We start from the raw sequence: 11,929 nt of genomic DNA on the forward strand, positions 1-11,929 counted from the left end.
GTTTTGAGTATCAAGACGAGTCCTCCTATTGTGCTCCACTTATGAGGAAGCTTCGTAATTCTATAATTTACTTATGTGTTTACTCCTGTTGGGAGATTCTATGGAGATAACTACGCCTCTTATTCCATGATGGTCACTAATAAGAGCTGTGAGGCCAAATGTGGCTTTCTGTCACTCATTTCGGTAAGTTTTGATGTAATTTACGGATAATTAGTTACAAATTATGAATTATATGCCCTACCAATGTGGGGCTCATTATGTGTTGTGATTCTGTTTAACGAAAGTTATTTAAAAAGATAAAATGGAAAGTTTTGATTGGCAAAATGCGCATATTATTAGTGATTCAGAACTGAGGCTGAGGTCCTCACATTTTAAAATAAATTGATATGTTTAAACCGGGCTATGAGCTGTGGTGGAAGTTATATAAGGACGAGATCCTTGTGATAAAAACTTTTGTGTTTAAATTCTCCCTTGTGAAATTAAATTTGTACTATAGTACTAATAGGGAGTCATGCCTGCTAGGCTTATTTAAAAAAAATCTTTTGTATGAAATTCTCTGTGCATACTTGCCAAATTCGTATTGTAATATTGAGTTGTAACCTACGAGGTAGGTGCCTGCCCAGGTGGCGTTAAATGTGACTCGTTAATTCGGGTAAATAATTATGAGGTCTTCATGCCTCGCATCTCGTTAATAGTATTGTGCAGGTTTGAAACGAGATTTTTGTTAACATGAGGTTAATTGGCAATTCAGTAATCGATCATGAACAACTATTAAGAACAAATATCTGCTGCCAAGAATTGATGACTTATTTGATCAGCTTCAGGGATGCCAAGGTATTTTCAAAGATTGATTTGAGGTCTGGTTACCATCAGTTGAAGATTAGGGCATCTGATGTCCCTAAAACAACTTTTCGGACTCGGTGTGGGCATTACAAATTCCTAGTGATGTCATTTGGGTTGACAAATGCCCCAGCAACAATTATGGATTTGATGAATCGGGTGTTCAAGCCCTATTTGGAATCTTTTGTGGTTGTATTCGTTGATGATATCTTGATTTACTCCAGCAGTCGAGAGGAGCATGAGCATCATCTTCGGAGCGTGCTTCATACTTTGAAGAGTAATCAGTTATATGCCAAATTTTCAAAATGTGAGTTTTGGTTAGACTCAGTTACCTTTTTGGGGCATGTTGTATCGGCAGAAGGCATAAAGGTGGATCCTAAGAAGATTGAGGTTATTCAGAATTGGCCTAGACCTACTTCAGTTACAGAGACCCGGAGTTTCCTGGGTTTAGCAGGTTATTATCGTCGATTCGTGGAAGGGTTTCCATCTATACCAAGCCCATTGACCAGATTGACCCAGAAAGGTGTCCCATTTAGACGGTCAGACGAGTGTGAGCTGAGCTTTCAGAAGCTCAAAACCGCTTTGACTATGGCGCAAGTGTTGGTATTACCCACAGGTTCAGGATCGTATATGGTATATTGTTACGCATCTCACATTGGGCTTAGTGAAGTATTAATGCAAGAGGGCAAGGTAATTGCATATGCGTCGTGGCAGTTGAAAGTTCACGAGAAGAATTATCCTGTTCATGACTTAGAATTGGTAGCCATTATCCATGCGCTGAAGATTTGGAGGCATCTCCTCTACGATGTCTCGTGTGGGATATTTACTTATCATCGTAGCCTTCAGTATCTGTTCAAACAAAAAGATCTTAATTTGAGGCAGGGAAGATGGATGGAGTTGTTGAAAGACTATGATATTACTATTTTGTATCACCCCAGAAAGGCCAATGTGGTGGCCGATGCTTTGAGTAGAAAGGCTATGAGTATGGGCAGTCTTGCATATATTCCAGTTGGTGAGAGACCGCTTGCATTGGATATTCAGGCCTTGGCCAAACAGTTCTTGAGGTTAGATATTTCAGAGCCCAACCGTGTTCTAGCTTGTACAGTTGCTCGGTCTTCTTTGTTTGAGCGCATCAGAAATCGGCAGGATGGCGATCCTCATTTACTTGTCCTTAGAGACACAGTGCGGCACGGTGGTACCAATCAGGTTACTGTTGGAAATGACAAAGTTTTGAGGATGCAGGGTCGTATTTGTGTGCCTAATATGGATGGACTTCGTGAATTAATTCTTGAAGAAGCACAAAAGTTCCAGGTATTCTATTCATCCAGGTACTGCCAAAATGTATCATGATTTGTGGCAACATTATTGGTGCAAGAGAATAAAAAGGATATAGTTGCACATGTAGATCGGTGTCTGAATTGTCAACAAATTAAGTACGAGCATCAGAGACCTGGTGGTTTGCTTCAGAAGTTAGAAATTCCTGAGTGGAAGTGGGAGCGTATCACTATGCATTTTGGTGTTGGGCTCCCACGGACTCAAAGAAAATTTGACGCAGTTTGGGTCATTCTAGACAGGTTGACCAAGTCATCACATTTCATTCCAGTGGCAGTTGCCTATTCTTCAGTGAGGTTAGCTGAAATTTACATTCGTGAGATTGTCCGCCTTCACGGTGTGCCCGTGTCTATTATTTCAGATCGAGATACGCAGTTTACCTCACATTTCTGGAGGGCTGTACAGCGTGAGTTAGGCACGCGGGTGGAGTTGAGTACAACATTTCATCCACAGACAGACGGACAGTCAGAGCGCACTATTCAAATATTGGAAGATATATTCTGCGCTTGCGTTATAGACTTGGAGGTTCTTGGGATCATTTATTGCCACTTACGGAGTTTGCTTATAATAATAGCTACCAGTCGAGCATTCATATGTCTCCATATGAGGCATTATACGGAAGGCGATGCCGATCGCCAGTTGGTTGGTTTGAACCGGGGGAGGCTCGGTTGTTGGGTACCGATTTGGTACATGATGCCTTGGATAAGGTCAAGATTATTCAGGATCGACTTCGCACAGCTCAGTCTAGACAAGAGTTATGCTGACCGTAAAGTTCGTGATATTGCATTCATGGTTGGAGAAAGAATATTGCTTCGGGTATCGTCCATGAAGGGTGTTATGAGATTTGGGAAGAAGGACAAGTTGAGCCCTAGGTATATCGGACCCTTTAAAATTCTTGAAAGGGTGGGTGAAGTAGTATACAGGCTTGCATTACCACCTAGTTTATCAGCGGTTCATCCGGTGTTCCATGTGTCTATGCTCCGAAAATATCATAGTGACCCGTCCCACGTGTTAGATTTTAGCTCTGTCCAGTTGGACAAGGATTTGACTTACGAGGAGGAGCCGGTGGCCATTCTAGACCGGCAGGTTCGTGAGTTGAGGTCAAAGAGTTACACTTTAGTTCGAGTGCAGTGGAGAGGTCAGCCTATTGAGGCAGCTACTTGGGAGTCCGAGTCCGATATGCGGAGAAGATATCCCCACTTTTTCACCAGCCAAGGTATTTTTCTATGTCCGTTCGAGGACGAACGATTATTTTAAAGGTGGAGAATGTGATGACCCAAAAGGTCATCTTATGTTTTAGAACTCGAATCGACGCTCTTAAGCCTTAAAAATCTCATTTTTACCCTCCTCGATTTGCATGCGCAGTTCGGGCAGGTTTCCGGAAAGCTTTTATGTTGAAAACTAATGAAAATAAGAAGTTTTACCTTAAAAGTTGATTTTAGTTGACTTCGGTCAACAGTTTTGGTAAACGGACCCGGATCCATGCTTTGACGGTCCCGGTAGGTCCGTATCGAATTATGGGACCTCGGCGTATGCCTGAAATAGAATTTGGAGGTCCCTAGCTTGAGTTATGAACTTTTGATGAAAATTAAAAGTTTGAAAATTATTTGTTTTTAAGAATTGATTGATATCTGGCATTGTTAGTATTGTGTCCGTATTTTGGTTTCGGAGTCCGGTACATGTTCCTTATAATATTTAAGACTTGTCTGTGAAATTTGGTGAGAAACGAAGTTGATTTGACGTGATTTGGACGTCCAGTTGAGAAAATAGAAATTTTAAAATGTTCTTGAGAATTCTATTTGATTTGGTACTAAATTCGTAGTTCTAGGTGTTATTTTGGCGATTTGATTGCGCGAGCAAGTTCGTATGATATTTTTAGACTTGCGTGCATATATGGTTTGGAGCACCAAGGGCTCGGGTGAGTTTTGGATAGGCCACGGAGTGATTTGGACTTAGAAAAATAGCTGGTATGCTTCAGCTGTGTTGCAGGCCTCAGACCTCACAAATGCGAGGTCAGGGTTGGCATTTGCGATCATTGTTGAGGTCGTATTTGCGAGCTTCGCATCGCAAATGCGAAGAGAAGCTGGGCCAGTCGGTGTTCGCAATTGCAAACTTTTCTTCGCATTTGCGAAGGGAGTCTGGGAGGGGTAAAGATCGCAAATGCGATATTTTGTCCGCAATTTGCGAGGTCAGTGATCGAAATTGTGACACTTTCCTCGCATTTGCGAAGGGCAGCATGATTGTGAAGGCTTCGCAATTGCGATAGCCTGTTCGCAATTTCGAGCTTCGCATTTGCGAAGCTCAGGTCGCAAATGCGACGTCTGCAGCTGAACAAAATGATTTTTGGACGGGAATTTTCATTCATTTCCCAAATTTTCAAGACCTAATACGCAAGAGGCGATTTTTCAGAGACCATCTCTTCCCCAAATCATAGGTAAGTGATTCTAAACTGGTTTCTTTCAATCTTTCACTACATTTTACAAGATTTCAACCAAAGATCTAAGGTTTTCATGGTAGAATTAGGGGTTTTGGGTAGAAATTAGTGATTTCGGAAATTTGGGGATTTAGACCTCAATTTGAGGTCGAATTCCAAAAACAATTATATATTCGGACTCGGGGGGTGAATGGGTAAATGGAATTTGGTCCGAACCTCGGATTTTGACCAAGCGGGTCCGGGATCGATTTTTCTACTTTTTGGAAGACAAATTTGAAAAACATTTAACTTATGTAATATAATTGATTCCTTTAGTAATATTGGATATTAATGAGTCATTTTTGAATAGATATGAGTGGTTTAGAGGTGAATTCCAAAGAAAAAGCTGTGATTAAGAATTAAGTGGTCTTCGGAGCGAGGTAAGTGTGGTGTCTAACTTTGGCTTGAGGGAATAGGTATTGTGTGAGTATTTTCTACGTGTTTTGTTGTTGAATACGACGTATAGTTGAGGTGACGAGCATCTATACATTGTGGTAGAGTCATAGCATGCGAGTGAAATTTCATTTCTTGCAAATTTGTAGTCTTAAATTTGTCTATCCATGCTTATTGTTGTTGTTGAAATATTGGAAGGATTGTATCCGGTTCCACAAGGTCGATAAAATTATGAATATTGATTCGAGGTTGAGATGTTAATTGTGAAAGTAATCATTTATGAAATATTGATTTCTTGTGAAACTACTCTCTATCCGTTGTTATTGATTATGTGAATTGTGAGGAAGAGTGTAAAGCACGAAGGGTGATGCAGTGCATAATTTAATTATATTGTGAGGAAGAGTGTAAAGCAGGAAGGGTGATGCCGTGTATAATTCAATTATATTGTGAGGAAGAGTGTTAACCACGAAGGGTGATGTCGTGCATGAATTATTTATATTGTGATGAAGAGAGTAAAAGCACGAAGGGCGATGCCGTGCATGAATTATTTATATTGTGAGGAAGAGTGTAAAGCACGAAGGGTGATGCCGTGCATAATTCAATTATATTGTGAGGAAGAGTGTAAGCACGAAGGGTGATGCCGTGCATGAATTATTTATATTGTGAGGAAGAGAGTAAAAGTACGAAGGGAGATGCCGTGCAGTCTTACTTGTTACTTGGTAAGGTTGAGAGTAAAAGCACGAAGGGTGATGCCGTGCAGTTTTCCTTTGCTATTTTAGTTGCTCAATTCTTTTAAGGATTTTCTGTTTAATTTTGTCTCTTCATTATTCTCACTCTTTATGTTGTATTCCCCACTGTATGTCCCCTTCCTATTATTTCTGCATTATTTCTTTATTTACTGTTGTTGCCACTAGCATGATTATATTGTTCAGGTTATATGTGGGTGTCTTGTCCTAGCCTCGTCACTACTTCGCCGAGGTTAGGCTCGACACTTACCAGTACATGGGGTCGGTTGTACTGATGCGGCACTCTGCACTTTCTGTGCAGATTTTATACCGGCTCAGGTTGATCGATCGAGATTTGCTACTGGTTCGCTGTACGAAAACTCAAGGTAGATCTGTCGGTGTCCACAGACCTTGAAGTCCCCGTCTATCATTTATGTTCAACTGTTTCTTTTATTCAGACAATTATATTTCTTTCAGACTATTACTTGTAGTAAATTCTAGAATGCTCGTGAATTGTGACTCCAGATTTGGGTGATAGTAATTAATACAGTTTTTATGATATTCCGCACTTATTATATTTTATTTTAGTTAATTATTGTTACTTAATGAATGAAAATAAGGAATTGGTTTAATGATTCTCTAACGTTGGCTTGCCTGGCAAGTGAAATGTTAGGCGCCATTACGGTCCCCTCGGTGGAAAATTTCAAGTCGTGACAGGTCGGTCCTGTGGACGACTTCTGGTTCGATCCTACTCGGTGTTCGGTGCTGATTTTGTAGTTGTGCTATAGCGGCTTGTTGAGCCTGTAACATTTCGAATATCAATCGGAGGCTAACTCTACCATCTTCTCCTCCATGCGTACATTGACCGCCTGAACGAACTTCCCTGTGTACACTACCTTCGGGATCAACGCCCAAATTTGCATTTAGGGCGACATGTGAAATGACATCGATGGGATTTGTAATTGGTTCTCCCTCGAGGTCAGCCTGAGGTACCTCGATCCCTGGGGCGGCTATATTGTCATTTTCCAAGTGAAATTTGAGGTCGTTGTCACCATGTGTAGGCGCTGCTTGTGAGTTTGACATGTTTATCCTGAAAACAAAGATTCTTATGAGAACAAATGTAAAGCAGTGTGTGTTATCAGAATCAGTATTAAGCAATCACTATTATCCTTGGCCCCACTGTGGGCGCCAAACTGTTGACCCTTAAAATTGGATAACAATTAAACTTATAATGTGGTTCTAAGGATACGTGATTTTACTTAATACCAATTGATAAATATGAAGATTAATAACAGAAATAAACTATAAAGTAAAGAAAACCAGTGTTAGAATGGAACTCAGCCCTCGAGTTTGGATACCCTCGAACTGGTTGATGTAAGAACAATTGAAATATAACAAGCTGATGAACAATAGCATAAACGAGAAAAAGAATTATATTGCTTTGATATATGTGAACAATGTGTCTTACAAATGATTAGAATCCCCCCCCCTAAATAGTAGAGGAATTTCACTTATGGTATAAGTCTAATTACAGAAGGAAATCCTATGATTAGCTAATTAACCGTTTCTAATTTGATCCATTTCGAGATTTACGCCATGATCCTCGACCAGTCACCGATATCTCGCCTTTCTGTTATTGAGCTATCTTCGATCTTGCTCGATGTCTGTCTCATTTGGCTTCAATCGCTACTAGCCTCGATCTCGATAGGTACCTCGATTCTGAACTCGGTACCTTATCCTCGTGATTTAGTTTGTTCTGTTACGAGTCCGTTCTTCGATGCAACCTCCCGGTCTCGGTCAAATAGTAAAATCGAGTAACCGTATACAAACTCAAACCCTCTTGGTATACTGGTTAGACTCCGACCTTTCTCAATGTTCTTCCCTCTCTCTCATGTATAATGATTTTTCTTAAAAGAAAAGTTCTGCAATAGATGATCGGAATGATGATTTGGGAACTACCTTTTGCAAAGACTATCTTAGAAAATGAATGAAATAGGAAGTGTAACTCATATTTTGTAACGACTCGACCAGTCGTTTCGAGTTTTGGCATTTCGTTCAGTGGTTTAAGTTCTTGAATAGCTTCATATGATGTATTACGGCTTGCATGCATGGTTGGTCTGGTTCCGGGAAGATTTGGAAGTGATTTGGAACACTTAGTAGGCGTTTGGACATAAAAATTGTAAAATTCAAAATAAAGGTGAAATTGTTTTTCAAGTGAAAATGGTATTTGAAATTTAGAGTTGTGTTTGGACATAAATTTCAGTTTGGGTTGTTTTTGAAGTTTTGTGAGTAATTTGAGTGAAAATTTTGAAAAATAGCTTTTTGCAGTTTTTCAAATTTTTGAAAATTTTCAAAATGCATCTTCAAGTGAAAATTGAAAATTTTATGAACAAACGCTGATTTCGAAAAAAGCGAAATTTTTTTGGAAAAATCTTCAACCAAATTTTATGTCAAGACGGGCCCTTAGTTCCTAATTTGGAAGCTTAAGTTACAAGTGTTGACCAAGTTTGACTTTGGTGTGTTTGACTCAGATCGGAATTTTGATGATTCTATTGGGCCCAGATGATGATTTTGGACTTACTCATATGTCCAGATTTGGATTTGGAGGTTCTTAGGTTAATTTGACACTAATTGGTAGAAGTTAGAAGTTTGATCACATGGAGAGTTGATAGGTTTGACCCATAGTTGACTTTGTAGTTATCGATATCCGTTTGGGATTCCGGGCCTTGGAATAGGTTTGTATGGTGATTTTTGGTTTATGTGTAAAATTTTAGGTCATTCCGGGCTGTTTAGGCATGTTCAGCGTAAGTTTTGAATTCGAAAATTTGGATTAGTTCAATAAACTTGAATTGAGGTGCGATTCGTGGTTTTGATATTATTTTGTATGATTTGATATCTCGAGTAGGTCTCTGATATATTTTGGAACCGGTTAGTGTGATTGGACGGGGTTCCGGGGGAGGGGGGCTCGTGTGTATTTCGGATGGGTTCCACACCATTTTTCTTTGTATTGGAACTGCTGGTTTTCTGATGTTTTGGTGTTCATCGCATGAAGCATTACGATCACGAAGTGTGATTTGGATGGCATATGATTTTCTCTTCTCGTTCGCGATGAGGATGTCGCGTTCACGAAGCTTGGTGGAATGTGGTCATTGTGTTTACATCCTGTGCGTCGTGTTCACGTAGAGGGAGAGCTGGATGGAGGCGCCCAGTTGTTGGCCTTTGCATTCGTGTGTGGAGGACCGCATTCACATAGGCCAGTGAAGGTGTGGGTCGTGTTTGCGGGTGCCAGACCGCATTAGTGAAGGAGGATTTTGGCCAGTGTTTGATTTGTTCTTCTTGATCGCGAAGTAGGTCCCGCGATCGTGAAGGGAACCCCCGGGTGGACTTATATAATTCCATTTCGAGGGCTTTAGTTGTTTTATCATATTTTGAGATTGGGAGCTCGGTTTTGAACGATTTCTAGAAAACATATTCACGATTTGGATTGGGGAAAGTATTCTTGACTCGGATTTGGTTACCATTCATGATTCCATCCTTGTTTTTAACATTTACTTGATGAATCTAAGTGAGAAAAATTGTGGACTTTGGCAAAACTTTTATAATATGAAAAATGGAGATTTGAACCCCGATTCGAAGTCGGATCTGGATGAAACTTGTATGGTTAGACTCATATTTGAATTAGTGTTCAGAATTTGTGACTTTTGTTGGGTTCTGAGCAGCGGTCCCAGGTTGGCTTTTTGATTTTAGTTCAAGATCGAAACTTTATTATTTGGGATTATTTCCTATGGCTTTTATTGAGGTTATTAAGTTATTTTGGCTAGATTTGAGCCATCTTGAAGTTGATTCACACGGGAAGGGATTTTTAGAGTACCGATTTGGCTTATTTGAGGTAAGTATCTTGCCAAACCTTGTATGAGGGAATACCCCTTAGGATTTAGCCTTGATTGCTTATCCGTGTTATGTGCAAAGCGACGTGTACATGATGTGACGAGAGTGTACGCAGGTGCTATGTGTGGTTTGTGACCGGAATAGATCTTAGGCTATTAATATACCTTAATTTTGGGGTATATTATATATTAAATATACTTAAACCAATTTGTGACTACATGATCGTACTCGCTACATTTCACTTAGCCATAATCATGCTTTATTTGTTGAGCACCCCTTCGCACTTTTATGTTATTGTCATGTCCTTGTGCACCTTGTTGAAAAGTTCTGAGCTTATATCTTGATAAAACTTTGATATTATTATTTTGTGATATCGTGACACATGTGGACATGTTGTGTCGATTGATTGTTATGTGCGGAGTATAAGGTTGGTATTTCACTATTGTTGGTCGTGTGGAGTGATACAAGTGGCTATTGTGATATTATCTCGACGAAGCGATACAGATATTGTCAGGGCAGAGCGATACAGGTAGCTATTATGATATTGTCAGGGCGGATTGTACGTGTGGCTATTGTGACTTTGTCAGGACGGAGGAATACAAGTGGCTATTGTTGTTGTGATAAAAATGTGGGTATGTTGTGTTATTTGTGTGAGTTTCTTTGTGATAACTTGTTGTTTTAACTGAGCCTTTATTAGTATTGAACTGTTATCACTTATTCTGATGAGGTTATTGCTATTGTACTTTTGCTATACTTTTGTTGTCAGTATTTGATTTATTGCACATGCTATTTTGTCTAGTGGGTATCCCATGACTTGAACCTCATCACTACTTCACCGAGGTTAGTCTTGATACTTGCTGGATACTGACTATGGTATACACATACTTTACTTCTACACATTTTTGTGCAGAAATAGGTGTTGGTGGTAGCGGACCTAGGCAATGAGAGCTTCTTTGATCAAGAGGATTCAAGGTAGAGTTGATTTGATCCTCGCAGACCCTTGGAGTCCTTTCTTATATTTATACTGTCAACTCTTTATCCGAACAATATGGTGTTTTGAGATATTTTTATGTATTCAGTTGGAGCTTGTGACTTTGTACGACCTAGATATGGGGATATATTTGTGATTATCGTTGTTTTGACTTGTATCACCTTTATTTCCGTATTTATATTAAACTATGCTTTATTCTATCATGTTTTACTAATTTAAATATTGATAGGTGGTCGACTTACCTAGTTTTAGAGACTAGGTGATATCACGACCCTTATGGTGGGATTTGGGTCGTGACAAGTTGGTATAAGAGATCTTGGTTCATAGGTTCTACGAGTCACAAGCAAGTTTTGTAGAGTCTTACGGATCGGTATGGAGGCGTCTGTACTTATTTTCTAGTGACGACAGCATTATTAGGAAAATATCACTTCTTTCATTCCATATCGTGCTGATTTATCGATTTCAAAGTTTGAGCCTTTGTCTTTATATTCTTTCATAGATGGTGAGGACATGTGCTACCTGATCAGTTGAGCAGTCACCCACTCCCCCTACTACAACAACGAAAGGCTGGGGCAGAGGAGCGGCACGTGCTACAGCTAGAGCACCTGCTAGAGCAGCAGCTGTGGAGCCTCCAGCAGCTCCAGTTGAGGATTAGGAGCCTGCACATGTCTAGCATGCACCTGAGCAGCCTATTGCTACGCCTGGACTTTAATAGACCTTGGCACACTTTCTGAGCATGTTTGGGACATTGGCTCAGGCAAGATTGATTCCAGTTACACCAGCTACTTCACAGGCCGGGGGAGGAGCTCAGACTCCCGCTCCGGTACACCAGAGTAGCCAACTCATGCTTATTAGACACTGAGTGTTGTACCGGTACAACCAGTGGTTGCAGTTCAGCCCGAGGTTGGGCCAGTTGTGTCGGCTGAGGGGCAGAAGAGTTTGGAGAGGTTTTAGAAGTTCCATCCTCCCCAGTTCAGCATAGGGCCTTCTAAGGATGCACAAGATTTATTGGATCAATGTCACCGTATTTGGCGTACTATGAGTGTAGTGGTTCCGAGCGGGGTCGACCTTACTATATTTTAGCTGACGGGACCGACATATAAATGGTGGCAGACTTACGAGCTGAGTAGGCCAGCTGGCATATCGCCACTTACTTGGTCCCAGTTCTTTGATATTTTCGAGAGAGAGTTTGTTCCATTGACCCGCAGGGATGAGTTGCGCACCGAGTTCGAGCAGTTACACCGAGTATGCTATGAGATTTATAGATTTATCTTTTCATGCACCTGA

Source organism: Nicotiana tomentosiformis, chromosome 1, assembly GCF_000390325.3.
Source record: "Nicotiana tomentosiformis chromosome 1, ASM39032v3, whole genome shotgun sequence".
Classification (NCBI taxonomy): Eukaryota; Viridiplantae; Streptophyta; class Magnoliopsida; order Solanales; family Solanaceae; genus Nicotiana; species Nicotiana tomentosiformis.